Here is a 7,322-nt window from a genome sequence, read left to right as displayed (position 1 = left end):
TTCATCCCCCATTGCAGGGGGACTATCTGCACTATGAAACCAAATAAAGAAAAGCAAACATAATTGGTTTCAATTTAGTCGTACCATGCATTTGAAAGCTGACAAGTTCAGCCTAATAACGCCCTCCAGAGATTTTTTGGTTGCCCCATAGACAAGAGGTGTGGATTTTACTTTTTCTATTAAACTAGCATTTTATTTATGTGACATTTTTATATTATGTCATATTTTTCTTTCTCTTTCCATTCTGTGTCACAGGGAGGTGGACATGTGGAATGCGAAAGTAGGTGGACAGTTGCCGTTCATTGCCCCTCTGTAGATCCGCCCCTGGTTTTAATGCTAACACTTTACTAGTGAGTGTTTAAATAAATGTTCTCAGTCATAACTCCAAAATAGACTTTTAATGTGTTATTCCCCATTGATCTGACCTAATATGCCATACATACAAGCTAGCATTGATCAAATGGTTCCATGTCTGGTAATCCAGTCAGAGTTGACAGGAAGCCAACTAGAGCTGTTCCACTTATGTCTCTTTCCAAGTGCCGTATTCCTTTTGTGTTTGCTAGAGTGGCCAGCCCTCCTCTCGCTCGGCCTCTGCTCTGTGACTTTCTAGTTCTCACAGTCCGGCTAATTTTATACCTCCCATGTTTGCCTGTAAGCCATAGTTCACACACAGGATATGATCTAAACTGTTTCTCTTCCTGCTTGGGGATGTCAGGCCTTTTGAGTCAGCTTCATAAAGATGCACAAAGAATCTGAAGCTAAAAGATATTTCCCCTGAGCAAAGTTAAGTTTACAGGCACAAAAGGGGAAGTGGTGATGTAACATTAACAGTGCTCTTTATATTCAAATTCTTTTGTATATTTTCCTGTATTTTTAGTGAATATGTTTTTTTTATTTTTTTATTTATTTTTTTTTTTACCCTTGTTTTTATTTATTTCTGGTTGTTTTTATTGTTTTAGGCCATTTTTAGCTCCTATCCCAGGACCTGAGTCCTAATTTTGTACTGCTAATGTGTACCATGAACTGGTATGCCAATAAAAGTTCCTCAAATCATTGAATTTCAATTTTTTTTAATGGCTTATTTGTTGGAATATATACTGAATATCCAATGACTTGTCTAATTTCTCAACAAAAAAAGCTTTTCCTCATAAGTTCAGTATTATATCAGTTCACAGGTAGATTTTTGTTTCATTTTGTTTCTACTTTTGGCAGTGTTCTTGTGAAATAAATGAAGGCTTTCATAGCTTTCTCACCAGAGTGTGAAAACTCCCCGTTCCCAGACAAGGTTGTGCAGACATCCAAGACATGCTGCCTTGGGCTGTGTCCAGATATACACACAGATAGCTTGAGAAATCCACCACTTTATTTTTTCCCCATTTTGTGTGGGTGCACGTTTCTTATGTACCCAATAATGTCAGTCTATATGGTTGTTGCCTTTGTGTGGGTAGAACAGGATGGTAAATAAAGGCCTATCTGCGCTCATGTGTTGTCTCCTCCCTTCTCGTTGTGTACCACAATTTCTTTGTCATGAATATTTACCACATGAGGTTCATAGACTTTAGATGTTGTAGGGAATCCTCAGTTGGGGGCTTGTTTAATCCTAAATCTGTTCTGTCTGAGCAGCTCCAAGGCGCCTGGGAGAGTGAGCTTTGGGAAAGGATGTGAAATCAGGAAAGGAATGGAGGCATGTATGTCTGTATGGAGGGGATGTATGTCAGATTGCTAGATGGAGGGTTGAATAAAATCTGTCTTCTCACGTAGCACTTTTAATGAACGGAGGATTTTTATTTTGCAGCCTGTGGCGAGGGGTAAGTCACGTCTGGGTCTAGAGACTGACAAATGAGTTGACAGACTGTCTCAACTCATCTTCCTTTTTTAAAATTGTTGTTAAATCCCAATCATAAACAATCCACTGCATATTATGAGGTGTGTAGGTAGATGTATATAATAAACAGTTTTTAGTGTTATTGAATAAGAAGCTACATTTTGCTAATTTATCCTCAACTTTGCTTCTTTTTGCATTGTTTGTACAAATAATGCAATGAGAAACACAATTATGCTTTAAACCACAGAGTACAGCACAAAGTGTGGCTAAGACTGTCACAAGCTGAATTACAAATATCTGCATTAATAAACTTAAAATTTTGATGTCCCCTGATGTTTTAAAGAAAACCATAACCACGCTGTATAAATAAACTAATCATTGTTTGTATAAACTGTCAATACATAAAACTGTTCCTGTGGGCAAGAAAAGACCTTGTATACTGTTCTTAAGCTGAAGCAGAGCTGAAGAAGCCTCTGGCTGACGACTGGGTTGTATATTCACATAACACATTCACAAGCACAGTGCACAGCTGGAATCGATTGATTATTTGGACTATTTTCTCTTTGTTTCACTGTGCATACACAGAAGGGGGCTCGGTTTATTAACAATTTAGCTGTTGTAGCAGCAAATTGGTTCCATCGTAAATGATTAAATTAACTTCACAGCTCGATTAATTGCGTACATGCTGCACACTTAACTCAGTCGCTTTATTTCGGCTTGTAATCATCTTTTATGGCTTTAGAGTCAAAGAGCAACTTTAAATTAAACTGAAAGTATTCAAGCAGGAATAAGTGTTAAGTTTTATCTTAAAGCTGTAGTTGGTAATCTTGCTCACGGACATTTCTTTTACTCTGGGTTTTGCAATCATGAACAATAAAATATAGTTGGACACCTCAGTTTACTATAAATCTGTAAAAACTCTGAACAATCCAAGCATTTGGACCGAAATGGAGTTGTTCATTTCTTAAATTTCGTGAGCTTCTTCTCCCAACTTCCCTCCTCCCCTTCCCGCAGAGCATACCTGATAGCCACACCCTGCATATAAACAGCGTGTTAGGATGACAATACATAGTGAAGAAGAAAGTCTGAAGGCAAACATGTCTGAGAAAATGCAGGAAGGATTTTCCCAACCTAGCTCAGTTTATTTGCCTCCTCCTGGTAAACAGCAGAGAAAGAGAAAATCATTGGTGGCAAAACCTGCAAATAAAAAAGCCTTGGATCATGCAAGGAACAAAACCAGAGGAGGAGGAGCAAAGACAAGGTGCCACTTTCAAATCTTTCTAACTCCCCACCATATCCTACCCCAGGTTTAAGGGCTACCTAGAAATCATAAAACAAAATGTGCAAAGATGCAGCATAAATTATCCACTTCCAAAATTTCAGGTGGTTTCTGTTAATTTACAGAACAACAATTGCTTGTTGCTTCTCAAAAGAAGCCAGAAACTCACTGACTTTATTCAAATTCGTCCTACAGTAAATGCCTGTTCCAACTGTCAAAGTAATACATCTGATAGTTGTGAAGGTGTTTCAATAAAATCAGACAAGAACTCAAAATCAGTTTCAGTTGAAACTCATCACAGTCGAATTAATCCCCATGTGATCATACATTTGTCTAACATTCCATATCCATTACTTGTTTGGCTGTGTGAGTCTTGGCAAACCAAGCCAAGAGACTTTTCATCATGTAAACATTTGGGAGATATTATACATAATCTTAGCAGCAGATTCTCACCTATTTCTTGAGACTCTCTTACCTCCAATATGCATAAAAAATCTTCTTCTATCACTAAATGAATTATTGATTTGTTGGAGCCAGGGATGAAAATTAAATTAAGGTTCTTATTTATGTATAGATGACACCTCATGTCATTTGTCTCGTACTCAGTCTGTCAAAAAATGAATTTCACCCGCTTGATCCATCTCAGAAATTTACAGACACTTGATTATAACACAGATTGCTAAGTTTGGAGGAGCCACTAAATCAGGACTGTTCAATTTGGTCCGATGAGAGCCATAGCCCTGCAGGTTTTAATGTTTCCCTCCACCAACACCTGACTCAAATGAATGAGTCATTGTATAGAACTTGATAGGATCCATTGAGTCAGTTACGTTGGAGCAGGGAAACATTGAAAACCTGCAGGACAACAGCCCTCATGGGACCAAACTGAGTAGTCCTGCACCATGATATCATTGCACAGACATCCTGCTTGCTTTGGCTAAAGGCCATTTGTAGGTGTTCTGCTGATCTGGATGCCAAGATAAACCAGTGGACTTGGAGGCAAGATAGACAGACGAAAGAGAACAGAATCACTCTACTTTTTGCTGCCTGTACTTTTGCTCTGTGACATTTATCCCAAAATGTTCGGCTAGCTCATCAGGGACTTTATACACATCTGATGGTAGCAGCATAAATTAAACACACACACACACACACAGGAATACTTGTTTCTGACGGTGTCATTTATTATAATGTCTTTTGCTGCAGTTTTACTGAAGGTCTGATTTTGTCCCTTTCAAGTTTGTCTGTAAACACCATAAATCGCTGCTTCTCTCACTTTCACATTTCCCTGACTTGGTGAAGCAGGTGCTACACTTTTACTGCTTCTAATTCAAGCCTCGTCATTAAATATTTATCACACCTTATTGCTGAGCCTTTTATTTGTTTTTGATTATGCATCATTCAGGCAAAGGTCACATACCCCTCTGCCATTAATAACAAATTTTTTTTTATTTTATTTTACTTTTGAAAAGCGTGAGAAAGGAAAATTAATAGGTAAAATTGACACAGAGTCCTGTCTGCGAGTTTGTCTATAAATATTACTTTGCTTATGGATTTTAGTTTGATAGGGTGACTGACTGTGTGAAGTGACATCTCTTCCTACTCACTGCAAATCTTTCTGTGTGTATATATGTGTTTGTGTGTTGCAGCAGTTGCCCTCAAAGCTTATCTTTATAGATATCTGTAGAAATAAGTGAGTCTCACAGAGTGTTTGTGTTTGTTTGCATGTACAGGTGTTATTGGTGTCCATCCATCCATCCAGTTGGTATTTACCAGCATGGTTCTATTAAAGAAATAACACTTCCATTGTATTTTAAGGGAAACTCTGAGTGTGCAGCTGTACCCCTACAAGCTCAGTATGAATAAATACCCATGCAGCGATAATATCATTAGTGTGCTACATATACATGAATCAGGGATTTGGCTTTTCAGGGAGAAGCCATCCGATCTAGTAATTAATATATGTGGTCACTTCTTTGTTCTGCTTATGTGTTAACTTGTTAACATCTTGTTGATATATTATGTGTTTTTATTAGTCTATGGCCCTGCAATGGACTGGCGAGCTATCCAGGGTGTACCCTACCTTTCGCCCAAAGACTGCTGGGTTAGGCCCCAGCTTCCCCACGACGAAAATGAATAAATGAATATTAGTCTATGTTTAATAGTTTGCACTTTCAAGCATGAAATCTTGATTGTCAGTGAGAACCAACTGGTGCCAAAAAACCTTATTATTCAGTTGCTTTAGCAACTAAATAGGTTCTAAACCCAACTTCCTATCAGACTTGCCCAGTTTTTGATTGATTAAAATAAAGGAAATTGTTCAATTATAGATGTGCCCTGGCTAAACATGTATAGGAACGTGTTCCAATAATTCCAATCGAAATTCATTTATAGCTGATTAAGTATCACAATGCTGGAGAGAGAACAGCCGAACTAGGACAAGCTGATGTAAATAATCCATGTGGTTAAAACTATGAATGCACTAGCATGGGGGATTACAACCGTGGAATTATAATTGTTATTGTCAAAGAGACCAGGGAAGGACAAGGATGAGATGCTACGTCAGGGAGGAATTTAGAAAGAAATTTATGAGGAGAACTGTGGTGGTGCATTCGCAGCTTTAGCTGATTGTACAGATGTTGTTTTCACAGCACTGTAGCTGGTCATAAAAATAAATCTGTTGGTTGGTCACTGAAGTGTAAAACAGGATAAAAACAGAATCTAATGACCAAAGGTCAACTGGTGGATTATAACGTTATACAGTATAAAAAAGCTAAGCATTGTTTTATGGGTCTGCTATAGATGTTTAAGCTGTGCATTGTTAAATTTGAAAACAAACAAACAGAAAAAAAAGACTGCAGTCTGTCTTTTAAGTACTGTGTCAACTTTTTGTGTCAGTTTGTTGGTGTTGCTGATGGAGGGAAACAGGCTGCACAGAGTGATTGGCAATCAGCTGTCCATCTCATGTAGTACTACTGCTTTCTACATCCCATTTTTTCTACATCGCACATTTACACGTTATATATATATATATGTACGTATGTATGTGTGTATATATATATATGTATGTATGTATGTGTGTATATATATATATATATATATGTACGTATGTATGTGTGTATATATATATATATATGTATGTATGTATGTGTGTATATATATATATATGTATGTATGTATGTGTGTATATATATATATATGTATGTATGTATGTATGTATGTGTGTATATATATATGTATGTATGTATGTGTATATATATATATATATATATATATATATGTATGTATGTATGTGTATATATATATATATATATATATGTATGTATGTATGTGTATATATATATATATATATATATGTATGTATGTATGTGTATATATATATATATATATATATATATATATATATATATATATATATATATATATATGTATGTATGTGTATATATATATATATATATATATATGTATGTATGTGTATATATATATATATATATATATATGTATGTATGTGTATATATATATATATATATATATGTATGTATGTGTATATATATATATATATATATATGTATGTATGTGTATATATATATATATATATATATATATGTATGTATGTGTATATATATATATATATATATATATGTATGTATGTGTATATATATATATATATATATATATATATGTATGTATGTGTATATATATATATATATATATATATATATGTATGTATGTGTATATATATATATATATATATATATATGTATGTATGTGTATATATATATATATATATATATATATGTATGTATGTATGTATGTGTATATATATATATATATGTATGTATGTGTATATATATATATATATATATATATGTATGTATGTATGTATGTGTATATATATATATATATATATATGTATGTATGTATGTGTATATATATATATATATATATATATGTATGTATGTATGTGTATATATATATATATATATATGTATGTATGTATGTGTATATATATATATATATATATATGTATGTATGTATGTGTATATATATATATATATATGTATGTATGTATGTGTATATATATATATATATATATATATATATATATATATATGTATGTATGTATGTGTATATATATATATATATATATATATATATGTATGTATGTATGTGTATATATATATATATATATATATATATATATATATATATATATAT

The 7,322-nt window shown here is 33.8% G+C and overlaps 1 protein-coding gene across 1 annotated transcript in view; it reads left to right on the top strand.

The window, feature by feature from the left end:
• Positions 1-262: 262 nt before the first annotated feature.
• The window catches only part of ptprea (protein tyrosine phosphatase receptor type Ea), a 37,750-nt gene continuing 30,690 nt past the window's right edge, over positions 263-7,322 (top strand). The window contains exon 1 of the mRNA XM_079260830.1: positions 263-280. The gene's annotated coding sequence lies outside the window, so the exon portion shown is untranslated. The remainder of the gene's footprint in view (positions 281-7,322) is intronic.

This window comes from Telmatherina bonti (genome assembly GCF_933228915.1).
Source record: "Telmatherina bonti genome assembly, chromosome: 21".
Taxonomy (NCBI): Eukaryota; Metazoa; Chordata; class Actinopteri; order Atheriniformes; family Telmatherinidae; genus Telmatherina; species Telmatherina bonti.
Note: the sequence above shows the minus strand (reverse complement) of the source record. Positions and strands in the feature narration are given on the sequence as shown.